This window comes from Xenopus laevis, chromosome 2S (genome assembly GCF_017654675.1).
Source record: "Xenopus laevis strain J_2021 chromosome 2S, Xenopus_laevis_v10.1, whole genome shotgun sequence".
Taxonomy (NCBI): Eukaryota; Metazoa; Chordata; class Amphibia; order Anura; family Pipidae; genus Xenopus; species Xenopus laevis.
The window spans coordinates 130,923,334-130,938,981 of NC_054374.1; the positions used below are offsets into that span (position 1 = coordinate 130,923,334).

Below are 15,648 nucleotides of genomic sequence, written 5' to 3' on the forward strand. Positions count from 1 at the left end.
GGCGTCAAAAACGGATTGCCGGCGTAAAAAAAACGGACGCTCGCGTCAAAAACGAGACGCCGGCGCCGTTTCGTGAATTCTCCACCGTTTCGAGAATTTCAATGGAAATTTGCAAATTTTTTGGCGAAGCGAAATGGCGCAAATTCGCCCATCACTAACCATAACAAAAGACAATTGAACCATCCATTAAATCAAGTTGCTGGTCAGCACTAGTTAAAATGATTACAGTGCAGGGAGGTACTACTATTGGATATCAGTCAGGCAGGGCCCATACATAGTCCAATCGGTACCTCATATATCTCCAAATGGTATTAGAACTATACGGTATCTATACAGTACCCATTTTTATCAATAAATGTTTCTGAAAATTTCTTGTGCAGGAAAAAAATCGATAAAATCGTGAAAAAATCAGAATTTTCCAGATTTTTAGGATTTGTCACTAAAAACATAGACTTTTTTTTAGATTTGAAGCCCAAAAGCTGCGACTATTTCGGATTTGACACCAGAAAACCACAAAATCTTCAGATTATTGAAAGTTACCCAGGGCAGGAAATCAACAGGACAACTGCCATTGACTTCTACATGAACTCGGTAGGTCTGAGTTGGAGTACTTTCTTATTCAGACTTTTAACACCATCGGGGATTGATAAATCACAACATTTTAGGTTTATTTGTGCAAAAGTAGTTTTTCCCCTTTTAAAATCCGACCAGAAAAAATCATAATAATCAATAATAAATATTATATTCATTATAATAAAATAATCAATCAATAATAAATAACCCCCTAAAAATCATAAATCCACTTAAAAAATTATATTAATCAAAATGTTTATAGTTGTTTACTAAGTGCAAGGCAGCGTTAACTCAAAAACCACAATTAATAAAAAATGAAAATCAATTAAAAATTGTCTCACTCTATACATCATTCTTAAAGGGATCCTGTCATTGGAAAAAAATTTTTTTTCAAAATGCATCAGTTAATAGTGCTGCTCCAGCAGAATTCTGCACTGAAATCCATTTCTCAAAAGAGCAAACAAATTTTTTTATATTCAATTTTGAAATCTGACATGGGGCTAGACATATTGTCAATTTCCCAGCTGCCCCTGGTCATGTGACTTGTGCCTGCACTTTAGGAGAGAAATGCTTTCTGGCAGCCTGCTGTTTTTCCTTCTCAATGTAACTGAATGTGTCTCAGTGAGACATGGGTCTTTACTATTGAGTGTTGTTCTTAGATCTACCAGGCAGCTATCTTGTGTTAGGGAGCTGCTATCTGGTTACCTTCCCATTGTTCTTTTGTTTGGCTGCTGGGGGAAAAGGGAGGGGTGATATCACTCCCACTTGCAGTACAGCAGTAAAGAATGATTGAAGTTTATCAGAGCACAAATCACATGACTTGGGGCAGCTGGGAAATTGACAATATGTCTAGCCCCATGTCAGATTTCAAAATTGAATATAAAAAAATCTGTTTGCTCTTTTGAGAAATGGATTTCAGTGCAGAATTCTGCTGGAGCAGCACTATTAACTGGTTCATTTTGAAAAATTTTTTTCCCATGACAGTATCCCTTTAAAGGTAATTTAAAGGTGAACAGCCATTTACCATTCTTGTAAATGCTAGACAATCCTTTCTGTTAAATAATTTGTATTATCGTTTGCTCAGTTAGGGTGACAGGCATAAAAAAACATTATTGATTGTGTCATTTAGAATTTTCTGTATTTCTAGGTTCTATTTTGAAAGTTCAGGGTCACATCCTTAAAAAAACAAGCATTTTAACCATTTTTCATGTTAGCATACAAAAGGGCAAGGGACTGGATGAACTATTTAGTTAATATAGTCAGTCAAAAACTTCCTACCACTTGTTTTTTCCATTACACATTTCCATGTCTACACTGTGCTCAGTGCAGTTCAGTGATTAGGGGTAAGTCCTTTAACCATCCACATTCAAGGAAATATTATATGTAGTAATCCTTTTCTCATAATAATCATTCTTTGTGATTTACATATTGAAATACCCATGTAGCTTACTTTATATTCGAGAAATCATCCAAAAAAATTAGGTATCAGATAGCAAAACATAAATCTACTTTCCTCAAACATAGGATCACTCTTCCAGGTCCTGCACTTTCCATATCTGGCTTGGCTGATGAAATACAGATCAGATAGCAGCGTTACCTGTGAGTCAGTTCAATCTCAAATTATTCGTTCAGTACAAATCTTGGATATCGTAACCATTGGAAATGCAATGGATAAATTTGGCCAGGGATTTAAACTGGTATTACGGTATACCCTTTGCTGTCTATACATGAATAGGTACAGTATATGTGTTAAGACAATGCCATTTATGGCATGCAAATACAGGGATTCTTTATTAGGAAAAATATATGCCTAAAACGAATACTTAAGAAAAAAGATAAGTTTACAGCAATTTAAGTGGTATATTAAAGAATCTTACCAAACTGGAATATATATTTGAGTAAATATTGCCCTTCTACATCTTTTCCCTTCATCCCTTCATTGAGACCTTCATTGTCTGGGAGTATATTTTTTCTTTAATTGTATTTATTAATCATTTTGTCAATCACCTTTAAAGGAGAACTAAACCCTAAAAATGAATATGGCTAAAAATGACATTTTATATGCTTAACATATTGCACCAGCTTAAAGTTTCAGCTTCTCAATAGCAGCAATGATCCAGGACTTCAAACTTGTCACAGGGGGTCACCATCTTGGAAAGTGTCTGTGACACTCACATGCTCAGTGGGCTCTGAGCAGCTGTTCAGAAGCTAAACTTAGGGGTCACAGCAAATTATCAAGCAGAAAATGAGGTTTGTCTGTAATGGAAGCTGATGCTACAGGGATGATTATTACATTGTGATGCTAATTGCACTGGTTTCTGTGCTGCCATTTAGTAATTATCTGTATTAATTACTAATCAGCCTTATATTGTGACATTTCTATTCTATGTGTACTGTATATTTTGTCAGCCCCTAAACTCAGTAAGTGACAGCAGCACAGAGCATGTGCAGTGAATCAGCAGAAAAGAAGATGGGGAGCTACTAGGGCATCTTTGGAGACACAGATCTTTACTGCTAAAGGGCTGTGGTTGCCTTGGGCTGGTGCAGAAGCCCAAAACATAATGTACAACATTTCTAGCTACGTATGTATGTATTAATATAGCAACTGATCAGCAGTTACAGTGGCATTTATTAGTCAGTTTTTAGGTACCTGTTTAAAAACAAACATGTGATTGGTTGCTATGGGTTACTCCTGGGCACACTTTGTCCCTCTCCCCACATTATTTAAACCTTCTTGTGTTGCACAGCCACAGGCTTGTTAAAAAAGTTCAGAAGGGCTCGAAACTTTGCATTTAGTTGTGTGGTTTTTAGTGAGCAGAATATAATTTTCACCTTTTCTAACTTCAGTGTGAGGCAGTACCTTTTATAGTATATAAGTCTATGCTGCATGGCCAGTTCTGTAAAACTGCTCCCCTGACTATATCTTCCCACAGAGACCCTCTCACATGAGTAGAATATATTCATGTTGCTTGGGTAGAAGAATGGGCATTCCATCCACCTGTTCTCTCTGTGCAATCTATTTTGGTGAAACCAGCTGAACCACTTCTGCAACGCAACCTGTGCTAGAAGAGTTGGAACATGGGTCATTTGGGGAACTTGTAAATCACATATCGTACACTCTACTATATCATATATCCTAGCAGAGCCTATGCCGAGTATTTCCTGGTCAAATTCAACTATGAATTACAAAATAGACATGATGAAACTATACAGGTATTTGCTCGTGATGGTTGAATTTATTTGGCAGGCGCGAATATGCAGCGAATTTGCGCGATTCGCTGCTGGCGAATAGATTCAAAACAGCCATGAAAATTCGCTGGTGAAGATTCCAAAAAATGGACCCCAGCGGAAAAAACAGACGCCGGTGTCAAAAACGAGGCACCATTTCGTGAATTTTTCGCACAAATTCGCCCATCATTTGCTTATCACATTCTTCAAGTGAGCAGAGGCAGTTCTCTTTGCTAACATACCGAGATGAAAACACTAGTCTGACAGATATTTTACTTCTCTAGGTGGCCATAGACAAAGATTTTTCTCTCACCCTAATGACTGATTTAAGTGCGATCCGACAAATCCGTAAAATTATCATGAGGTTGTGGGCACCGAACTTTCATGCACATAATTATTTTTCTTCCAACGGTCAGAAAATCGATCGGTCAGGTTAGAAGATTTTCACCGTTCACTGTGAAATTTATCCATTGTTTGCAGGGCCACCGTTTTCCTAACTTCAACTAGACAATATCGCTTGAAATGGTCATTTTTGTTGATGGGCAAATCATATATTTAAATGATTGTTTCAAGATAAGCTTGGTCCTACAATAACAAAAAAATCTTTTAAAATTCTTTGAGGCACATTTATCAAGGGTCGAATTTCGAATTCATGTGAGTTTTTTTAAACTCCCATAAATTCTAAATTCGACTAGAAGTCTGTTATTAAAATCTAATTTTTCCAATTTGGATGAATTTAAACGACCTGAAAACTCGAATCAAATTTTATCGAACTCGATTTGAGTTTTTTCTCCGAAAAAAAAAACCTAGAACCTGCAAACATCTCCAACATTGACTTAAACAGCAATTCAGCAGGTTTTAGGTGGCGAATAGTGGAATTCAAATTCTTAAAGGGTCAGAGTATGATAAATCTCGAAAATCAAATTTGAATTTTTTAAAATACTCGAATCAAGTTTGGATAACTCCCTAGTCAGATTTGACAGTTTTGACCATAAAAAAAAAATCTAAAATTTGAATTCGAATTTTCAATTTGAATTCGAATTTTCAATTTGACCCTTCTTAAATCTTCCCCTAATTTTAATGGCCACTTTAACTCATGAAAACCTCTCAAAGACAGACCTTTCACTTTAGGTTGATGGCCTCTGAGCCATCAACCTAAATCCTCTCTTGGACCCCATCAGACATCCTTTACCATTTTGCCCAATCCAAACTCTTAATGCAGAGCCCTCTATGGTTAAAATCATATGTTACTACCTGATGTAATGCAAACAAATACGATGACACATTGGAAAGTTAATACCTGAAGGAATATCCATATACACAAGAATAGGTATTTAACTTGGCCTTCATTAAGTCAAATAGCCTTGGAACATGCATAATGCTACAATTTACTGATGTTGTTTTCCTGCCATGCAATTGTGAAACACTGTGGACCTTGATCCTCAGCTGCACTTCATTGTGAAAGGTATACAGTTGGGAGTTGGGAGTTTCAGTTTGTCAATATATTCATTGGGGATCTTTGTAAACTAAGGTTACTGTTCACCCTTTTCAACCTGTGCTTGGGAGCTGGGATCATGGGAGAATTAAAGATTTTAAATTTGAGAGTGCTACCAGTGGCGTAACTACCGGGGGAGCAGGGGGGTGCAACTGGTCCAGGGCCCGCACCCCCACAGGGCCCCTGGCAGATCACGTGCGCTGCAGCCGGCTCGAGTCGGCTGCAGCCGCAAAGTAAATGCGCACGGGCGAGGGTGGGAGGGGGGTCCGGCTGCATGGCCCGCACCAGGGCCCGCCCCCACCGAGTTCCGTTACTGAGTGCTACTATGTTCCTATCCCAATTTGCAAGCCAATTACTTTTGTAAATTTGTAGGAATTATTTACTCAACAGCAATTCATAACTTGTTGTACTGGCTTTACAGACTATATCAAGCTAGCATCAAGTCAAGCTGAATATGGCTTTAAAGGACACTTATGTTTTCTAACTCAGCTCAAAGCAATATTTATTAAGAGATTCTGCATTCTTTCATAAGGTGGAACAACAAGTGAAAACTAACAATCGAGAAAATTCTCTGCCTGTAACATTTGGTCAGGAAAGGCAAAAACAAGTCCTTGCTACCGTTATACTTCAAATTGGAAAGTGCAATAATTTGAAACATCTGTCTGACATGTCTGAATAAGACCTTCTGCAGGACGTGCAGATAAGGGAGGCCTAGTTGTTGTGTTTACATACAGCCAAGCACTTCCTAGGCATGCTCATTCCCCTAAAGCAAGAAGAACCCAGCTCTTTAATTAGAATGAGAAGATGTATACACTTTGTTACGTTAAACCGAGGATAGAAATTTTCAGCCTTCCATATAACAGAGATTGTGCCAATATGAATATATGAAATAACTATGCATTTCAGAGCTAGAAACAATTATTAGTGCCCACAGCTTGATTGGAGCTGGTGTATCTTGCTTTGATATTGAAATGGTCCACCTACTAGATGATAATGTGAGATCATTAGGAGGCAGCACTTTGACGATGAAGAATACGCATGAAAGCATGAGATATTTAAAGGGAGAGGCTTGACATTAATCCAGATGATTAAATTCACTTTCCACACAGGCCATGTTTATATTAAAGTCCATGCTCGCCCATATAGTAGCCAGGTACTCACAATACAGAGTAATAAATGTATCCTTACAGACACGACTGTATTATAAAGCTGTTGACAGACATAGCATCCACTTACCTCTCCCACACTGGGCTTTGCCTCCAAGCTTTCACTTTCTCTTTTTCCTTTAGAATCCCAGTATTAACCGATTCTCAATCCATGTCAGAAACATATATCTGATAAGAAACAAGTCCAAGTGCCCAGCCTGTACTAATGTTTTCCAGAGCAGCTCAAAAGATCTCTGCGTGGCTTTTTTTTTTTTTTCTGTTTTCACTTCCTGATTTGAGGCAGAAAAACTGGCTGCAGCCCAGCGTTGTGAGCATGAAAAAGACTACTTTATTAGCCCTGCCCATGAAAGTTGCACTAATTTCCTCTGTGTGGCCTGCTTGGAAATTACTCCTTTCCACTCCTGCTCATCCCAATCCCCTCCCTTGTTAGAAAGTCAATACACATTTTGACATTATTTTTAAATTTGGGCATGGAGGTTCTGTATAGGGGTTTAATACTGTGATTTGTAATTATGTGTCCATATTTAACAGACTTTTATGACTTCTCTACTCAAAAGCTGCAAATGCTTGTTATGTTATATTATACTCCCAACAGGCAAGCCCCTGTCATTGTGTTAACATAACATGTTGGCACAGGAGGGCCATATTTATATACATAGGCACCTGAGGGCTCTTGCCTAGGAGAGAAGCTTTTCAGGGGGGCGCCCTCTGGTGCCTATATATATATATATATATATATATATATATATATATATATATATAATAAATAAATGAGTTGTAGGGGGCAGCTCTCTTTTCCATAATTAGACCATATATTACATAATTAGACTGTTCTGCACATGATACCTGTACCCAGTTACCTGTTATCTGTACACTGTAATTGTGCATCCGCTACATTGATCTGTATGAAGGCCTGATTGTTTCCTGGCCAATATGAATTTTCAGACCAGATATCAGTCAGGCAGGCCCCTCCAGCTGGCACCATACAAGCTGTCAATGTCCTGCTATATTGATGCATGTATGGCCACCTTAAAGGAGAACTTAACCCCCCTACGTTGATAAGTCCCCACTGGCCCGTCCCTGCCTCCCCCTGCTAAGTGTTACCCCAGAATTGTGTACCCTGTAGGATTACTGACCGCAAATGCAGAGTCAGTGCAACGGAGCTATTGGGTGCCATCTTCTGACGCTTCGGTAATCTTCTGGTTTTCTTCCTTCCTTCAGGAATTTCCGTCACTTCCGGGCATGCGCAGTTGTCGCAAACCAGAAGATTGTTTCAAATGTGCATATGTCAATATGGTGCTCACTTTACGAGAATTACCGAAGATGGTGCGCTCACTCTGCATGTGCCATCAGTATTTCTACAGGGGGACACAATTCTAGGGCAACACTTAGCAAGGGGGAGGCAAGAAGGGGGGGAATTAGGGACTCATCACTGTTGGGTTTAGTTATACTTCGAAGGCACACCAGGAGATTAGTCACCCATGATAAATCTGCTCTTCTGTGGGTGACTAATCTCCTATCCCACCAGGGATAAAGTCATGTTGGCAGTGGTAAAGCACATGCAGTGCTTAGTTTTTCCAAGATCAAACAAAGTTTTGTCTTAAGGTAACTTGGGATGACTTTGGAAAAAGAATGTGTTGCATATGTTTTGCCACCAGATTTTCATTTTATTACCAATGGAAAAGCATGTACAGGAGATTTGTTGCCCACAGAACAGGAGATTTACCACTGGCAACTAATCTCTCCACTGATTTACTACTGGTAACTGAGCCCTCCAATGTTGAAATACATGCCTTCCTATTTAGCAAACAATAACAAAATAATTTTCTTAACTTTCACATTTTTGCTCTGTTGCACTTCACCACATCTGTTTTCTTGTGTCTCGACACATTCCAGTAGATTCACCCCACCTGCTTGCACTGCATTCCCCCACCGTAAACCTTTTACTGTGGCTGCTCCTCTTCTCTGAATTCCAACCTAGAATTCCTCTTACTCAGCATATCCACAAACAAACTCAAATCCTACCTATTGAAGCACTAGGAAACATATTTATTTTTTACAGTCCTGGACAACCCACATTGCTACCTATAACTGGCTCTATTCAAAGGGGTTGTCAATCAAATTATTGCATACTTCAAGCAGATTTATTTTTAACCCCACAATATATTCACAGATATAGATATACAGATATAATCACATATTCCAATGCTTGTAAAATTATCTGTAAATTAAATTGCTGTTAAAAGCAGTATCTGTCTTTTCTATTCTATTCTAGGTCCTGACTAAATGTAACACTGAACAGTGTAGCAATGGTTAACCATACTTTAGCTTAGCCTATTTCTGACATGCAGGTAGGGTTACCATTAAAAATATCAGCTGTTATATTTTTATCTTTGTTTTCCTCTATTAATAACATTGGCATACATTTTAACTGGCCAGGCTGGTACAGTACCACCCAAGTGACAACCCTACAAGCCGAGAGAAATTCAATTGTATTATTAACATAGTGTGACGTCAACCATTCTACCCAAGCACAGACACACCCCAATCTCACCCAGGCCATGCTCCAAAACAACATACACCCTGTTCTGCCTGTTTCAGAGAATTTAGGGTTCGATTCAATGCTTGTTGATGGTGTTGGGTAAGGAAACTTAGGGTTAAAATTCTAATAGCTGGTGACCGGGGCTGTTACAGGTCATTCTAATGGGACACACCCTACAAAGAAGAAAATATTAGGCGGTGGTGTAAATACACCTGGCAAAACATCTTCTATATATATTAAATTATCCACAGTTCTTTCTGATCAGCAAAACAATCTTTTTAAGATTCTCATGACTGTGATCCATAAACATTGTAAAAAGAATGTGCCCTAAAGACTTTTGTCTGTTCCAAGTTATGAATACAACTGGAAGGTTACAAACACATAATTACAAAGCATGACTTACAAAAAAAACAGCCTTTCAATAAATGTTAGCTAATGAAGATAAAAACGAAGCTTTTCAGACTGCAGTCATTTATCTGTATTCACAACGTATCAATTCTAAGTCCTTGTCACAGCAGTGATCCTAATCAGGGAAACTGAATCAGAGAAAAGATCAAGGGAAATATTTCTAGAGTCTCACAGAAAATTATGCCATTCCCTGGCGCAATGTGCTTCCCTTTTGTGTTTCCATAACCAGTTCTCAGGGCCTGCTGAGGGAATATTGAGAGTGGGCTTGTCTGCTGTTTCTGGTTCTGTCTCTGCACCAGTTACCATATATGTATTTATGCTGCCTGTCCTGTGCTTTATCTTTGAACACTTCTGTTTGCTGCCTGCCTAAACCATATAACAAACTTGACCATGGTAGAAGCAGTAACAGCACATTTTCTATAGATAAGAGACAGGGACACCAGGTGAAATCCATGCTGTACTGTGCCTTTGTTTCACAACCAGGCACACAGCAATGAAAGTTCTTTACATACATGTTTGCCTAGCTGACCTCACTGTAGGTTCAGCAACTTGCAGCTTTCACCAGTCATGAACATTACCCCTGGGATTGGCATAAACCAATGTAGTAAACAAAGTAAAGTAAAAGTTCAGAACAGAATAACAGTGTCACTTCGAGGTAGCCACTAGACAAACCATGCTACCAGTGAAACAAGCCATTTCCCAAAAGACCTACAGCAATTATTAGGGCAAATTAATCCACAACACTGAAATAAAAAATACACTTACAGTAGGGTTTTACACAGACAGCTCCCTCAGGCCCGGACTGACAATCTGTGGGTTCTGGCAAATGCCAGAGGGGCTGCTATAAGGTGCCATAGAAAGTCAGTATTTAGTGGGCTGGTGGGGGCTGGCTGGGCCTCAGTGTACCTGAAATGCCAGGGCCTATTTTAATTCTCAGTCCGTACCTGGCTCCCTGAGAGCAGCAGCAACACCCAGACCATACCTTTTAATTACAGATTATTGGTAAGATTCTGTTATCACCAGTAAAGAGGATACATGTTGTTATTTAATATTACCATCCAAACCAACCCCTTAAGCAGCTGTACATATTAATTATAATTTAGGATTTTATGAACTTTTTAATATCACATTAAAGGGGCACTCTCCAAAAATGCAATGATTTGTCCAAGAAAAGTCCATGCCCCATTGTGCCACCCTAGCCCACCACTGCACTCACTTGCACTTACCCTCACCAAGTTATACACCTTCAGAAAGGTTACACTAGAAACAGTAACCACAACCACATACCAAAACCACCAGGCCATGTGCCACCTCTGTGACATCAAACAATCTCTAAAGTCAAAGAATAAATATTATATTTGTGCAATAAAAACCAGTGCAAGTAGGTTTGGGGAGGGTTGTGAGGGTAGTTATCAAGGCAAACTTGCTAATATTAAATACCAAAATGTTTGTAAAAAAAATGTTGATTGCATTATGAAGAGTGTACATCTAGGTTACAAATATATATGTGTATATATATATATATATATATATATATATATATATATATATATATATATATATATATATATATATATATATATATATATATATATATATATATATATCTTTCAAAAAAAGTCCAGACTCAATTTTTGTGAAAGTTTACCCATATAGGCAAAGCAAACAAACGTGCAACGTTTTGGGGCTCCCGCCCCTTTCTCAAGCATCATGGGCATCAAATGACATCAGACATTTATGCAAGCATTAGGCACACACACCTTATACATATGCAATTAATTGCCATATACATTTCTCAATCCTAAACATAGAAATCAATTAACTCATTAAAATTTAACAATCCAGAACACAAAGGTCCATTCTCTCCTTGATTAATGTATATATAGCTCACATTAGCATAATAGCTTTATATCCATATAACTACCTTAATGCGGGTTGCCTTATCATTCTAAGTCTCAACCATACCCTCCACATATTATTTTCAATATTCTAAACAAAAGCATGCAGATCATATTCTCTATTGAGCCCCTTAGGGTATAGTGTCTGCAATGTGTGAATCCAAAACTTCTCTCTCTTTTGGAGTTGTAAGGCGTGGGGGGGGGGCAACAGACTCAATCACAAGAAATCTGAGTGATGCTGCCGTGTGTCTGGCAGTATGAAAATGTGCAGGAACCGGTATTTTAAGCACTTCCTTTCTAACCGTAGATTTGTGCTGACTGATCCGATCTCGTACAGGTTGTATAGTTTTGCCTATGTAGGCGAGGCCACATGAGCATTTTAGCATGTATGTCACATATTCTGAGTCACACGTAAAGTGACCTCTTATCTCAAACTTCTTTCCCGAACGGGGATGTGTGAAGCAATTTGTACGTATGACACTCGAACACTGATTACATCTACCACACGGATACCTTCCTTTCCTTTGGGGAACCAACACTCTCTGTGAATCCGTTCTCATTGTACCAACATCAGTTCTTACCAGCCTATCCCTCAGATTCCTAGGTCGTTTGTAAGACAATAAGGGTGGTTCCTGACATTCCTGAATATCAGGATACGCTTTCTGTAAAAGTGGCCAATGTTTATAAAGAATCTGATGTACCTTACGGGCACATGGGTGATCCGTATGCACAAAGGGAATCCGTGCTTTCTTTACCGCTGCCTGTGTTTTCTCCTGTATCGTGTCTATTCGATCGAGATCCCTCACTCTTGTAATTTCCCTGTCAAATGCATCACTGGGATATCCTCTCTGTGTAAATTTAGTTGCCATCCCTTCCAAACGTGTGGTCAATCTGTCTTCCTCTGTCACTATTCTTTTAACACGTAACAACTGCGACCTGGGGAGAGATGATATATATATTATATCATGGAGACTCACCAAACAAAACCACAGCATGCCTGTGTTCGGTAAAAGCAACAAAAAAAAAATCAACAGCATGGATTTCTAGCCTTTTATACCCATGAACAACTTTCAGATGTTGGGAAGCACCGAAACCCTGAAAAATGTTCCTGAGTGGTGCAAAATAAGTGCTGTGGTTGGTCATTTAGTAGCCTCTAATTATTGAATTAGAGAGAATTCAAAAAATATCATGGTTTAGCAATTGAAAAAAAATTACCATTCAAATATAGGATGTTGTTTGATAAGATTGTAAGTAGATTGTAAGCAGAGAATGATTTAGCAGCCAGAAACCTCAGTGTAACCCCTGGTAACTTCTGACTCACACTACCTATGAACTCCTCATCCTACATAATTAATTCATGCTTAGATCATCACTGCTCCATGACACATGTAGTAAAGTAAACAAAAAAACATAATCCTGAGCAGTTTGGTGGAAGGTTATTATAAGCAGAAATTACAACTGACAGCATGTTTCAGACCCAGGGTAGCAAATAAGCACTCACCCCAAATCTCAACAGAACTGGCCTTCTTGCTAAGCCCCCTTTTAGTTCCAGGGGTACACGGGGCAGCATATAAGCACTCATCTCAAATCTCACCCTAAATGGCCTTCAGGCTGGGTCCCGTTAGCCGATATAAAGGTTATACAGTCATATGAAAACGTTTGGGAACCCCTCTCAGCCTACATAATAATTGACTCCACTTTCAACTAAAAAGATAACAGTGGTATGTCTTTCATTTCCCAGGAGCATCTGAGTACTGGGGTGTTTTCTGAACAAAGATTTTTAGTGAAGCAGTATTCAGTTGTATAAAATTAAATCAAATGTGAAAAACTGGCTATGCAAAAAATTGGGTACCCTTTTAATTTATTATTTGTAGGCCGGGAGTCCATATGGCTGATTTCCGTAGATCCCTAACTGAGCCAGAGGGACCCGCCCCAGTTCCAAAGGCAATCACAATGCAAAAAAATTATATCAAAAAGATATATGTCCCAAGGCTTCTTAAAATTAAAAACAAGTCATTTATTTGTAATCACATTAAAAAGTTTTCGGTACATACTGACCCCACATAGCCCACCTTAGGCGTTTCGTACCCTCTGGCATGACTAAGTGCTGAAGGGTACGAAACGCATAAGGTGGGCCATGTGGGGTCAGTATGTACCGAAAACTTTTTAATGTGTTTACCAATAAATGACTTGTTTTTACTTTTAAGAAGCATTTGCATTACCCTTGTAATTTGGCTAATTGGAATGCATGTAACTGCTCAATACTGATTACTGGCAACACAGAATTGATTGGATTAGCTTATTAAGCCTTGAACTTCATAGGCAGGTGACCAGCTTCAAAGAGACTCTCAAAAGATCTGAAAACAAAGATTGTTCAGTATCATGGTTAGGGGAAGGCTACAAAAAGCTATCTCAGAGGTTTAAATCTCAGTTTCAGCTGTAAGGAATGTAATCAGGAAATGGAAGGCCACAGGCACAGTTGCTGTAAAACCCAGGTCTGGCAGGCCAAGAAAAATATAGGAGCGGCATATGCGGAAGATTGTGAGAATGGTTACAGACAACCCAAAGATCACCTCCAAAGACCTGCAAGAACATCTTGCTGCAGATGGTGTATCTGTACAACGTTCTACAATTCAGTGCAATTTGCACAAAGAACATCTGTATGGCTGGGTGATGAGAAAGAAGCCCTTTCGGCACTCACATCACAGAGTCGCTTGTTGTATGCAAAAGCTCATTTAGACAAGCCACAATCATTTTTGGAACAAAGTGATTTGGGCTGATGAGACAAAATTGAGTTATTTGGTCATAACAAAAAGCGCTTTGCATGGCAGAAGAAGAACACCGCATTCCAAGAAAAATACCTGCTACCTACTGTCAAATTTGGTTGGGGCTCCATCATGCTGTGAGGCTGTGTGGATAGTTCAGGGACTGGGGCCCTTGTTAAAGTTGAGGGTCAGGTGAATTCAACCCAATATCAACAAATTCTTCAGGGTAATGTTCATCAGTCACAAAGTTGAAGTTGCGAAGGGGTTGGATATTCCAACAAGACAATGACCCTAAACATACTTCAGAATCTACAAAGGCAGAGTACAATATTCTGGAATAGCCGTCACAGATATATGGAAATATGCAGTCAGGGATTAGATATGTTTAGCCAGCTCAGGAAGAATACTAAAATCAAAAATGTGATTGGTCACCATGGGTTATTGCACCAGGGTAAATCTGCCACTGTTAGCTACTTGGTAGAAATGTCACCACAAATCTGTATCAGATTAAACAATGTACTTATCACTATGTTTTAACAGCAACAGGGCAATATAACTGTTATTAAAAGCAGTGTGTACCTGCCATTCTTATTTATGGGCAATAGCTGTATGGAACAAACGCATATAAAACATAAGCACACTCCACACTGCAGGGCTTCAGTAAAAAAACTATAAGCCATTTTGGGTGAGTTCCAAACAATAGCTGCATGAAATCCTGAAATAATTATCCGAAGCTTTCCCTTTTCCTACGGATGGCTCAGCAGAGCCGGACTGGGAGCAAAAAGCAGCCCGGGCAAAAAAAAGCAATGCAGCCCATATGGAAACACAGACAAATACACACACACAGACACACACAAATACAGACACACAAATGGACAGACACACACATAGAAACACACGCATAAATACACAGAGACACACACACAGAGCCTGGGCCCACAGCCAAATAATAGTAGTACAAAACTGCTAAAATCCGAAAAAAATGAAAATAAAATGCAAAAGCCCTCCAAGTTTAGTTTTTTGAGGACTTTACCACGCTTTCCACAAACAGTGGCTTGGGTTTCTGAATGTAGCCTGTCTGTTCTGCAAAGTTACAGCTTGACTCAACCTCAACCGGACATAATTTTAGTTTTCTTACCACAAGGGAGTGATATGTGCGAATTGTTGTTACTGCATAAGCCTATAATTCTCTATTTACACATAGGAATGTCCTAGTTTTTAGACTGTCCTTAACCCTATTTACGTTAGAACCAACTTTAAAGGAATGACTTCAAAGTTTTAAGAACTATATCTAGTTTGGACACGTGAATGGTGGATTTCCATGTGTGGTTGACCATATTTACAGCATTTCTGACTCTTGAGGTCTAAATACTGATGAACCGCACAATCATTTTGGTTGGCATACACACCATGGTCCTCAAAATAGGAGGAGTTAATCAGAAAGTGGGCCACTGTTTAATATGCAAATGTTGAGGGGAGCTAACCTGATGTGTGTGCAGATTTAGGCCAAGCATGAGAACACTCACTGAACAGGAGGACAACCCTTCAGTCTGAAAGAATCATGGGTTAATGA

At 38.9% G+C, this 15,648-nt stretch overlaps 1 protein-coding gene across 1 annotated transcript in view; it reads right to left on the reverse strand.

The window, feature by feature from the left end:
• Positions 1 to 6,789, reverse strand: part of LOC108709852 (signal transducer and activator of transcription 6) — a 103,705-nt gene extending 96,916 nt beyond the window's left edge. Inside the window, exon 1 of the mRNA XM_018250056.2 lies at positions 6,533 to 6,789. The gene's annotated coding sequence lies outside the window, so the exon portion shown is untranslated. The remainder of the gene's footprint in view (positions 1 to 6,532) is intronic.
• Positions 6,790 to 15,648: the final 8,859 nt, after the last annotated feature.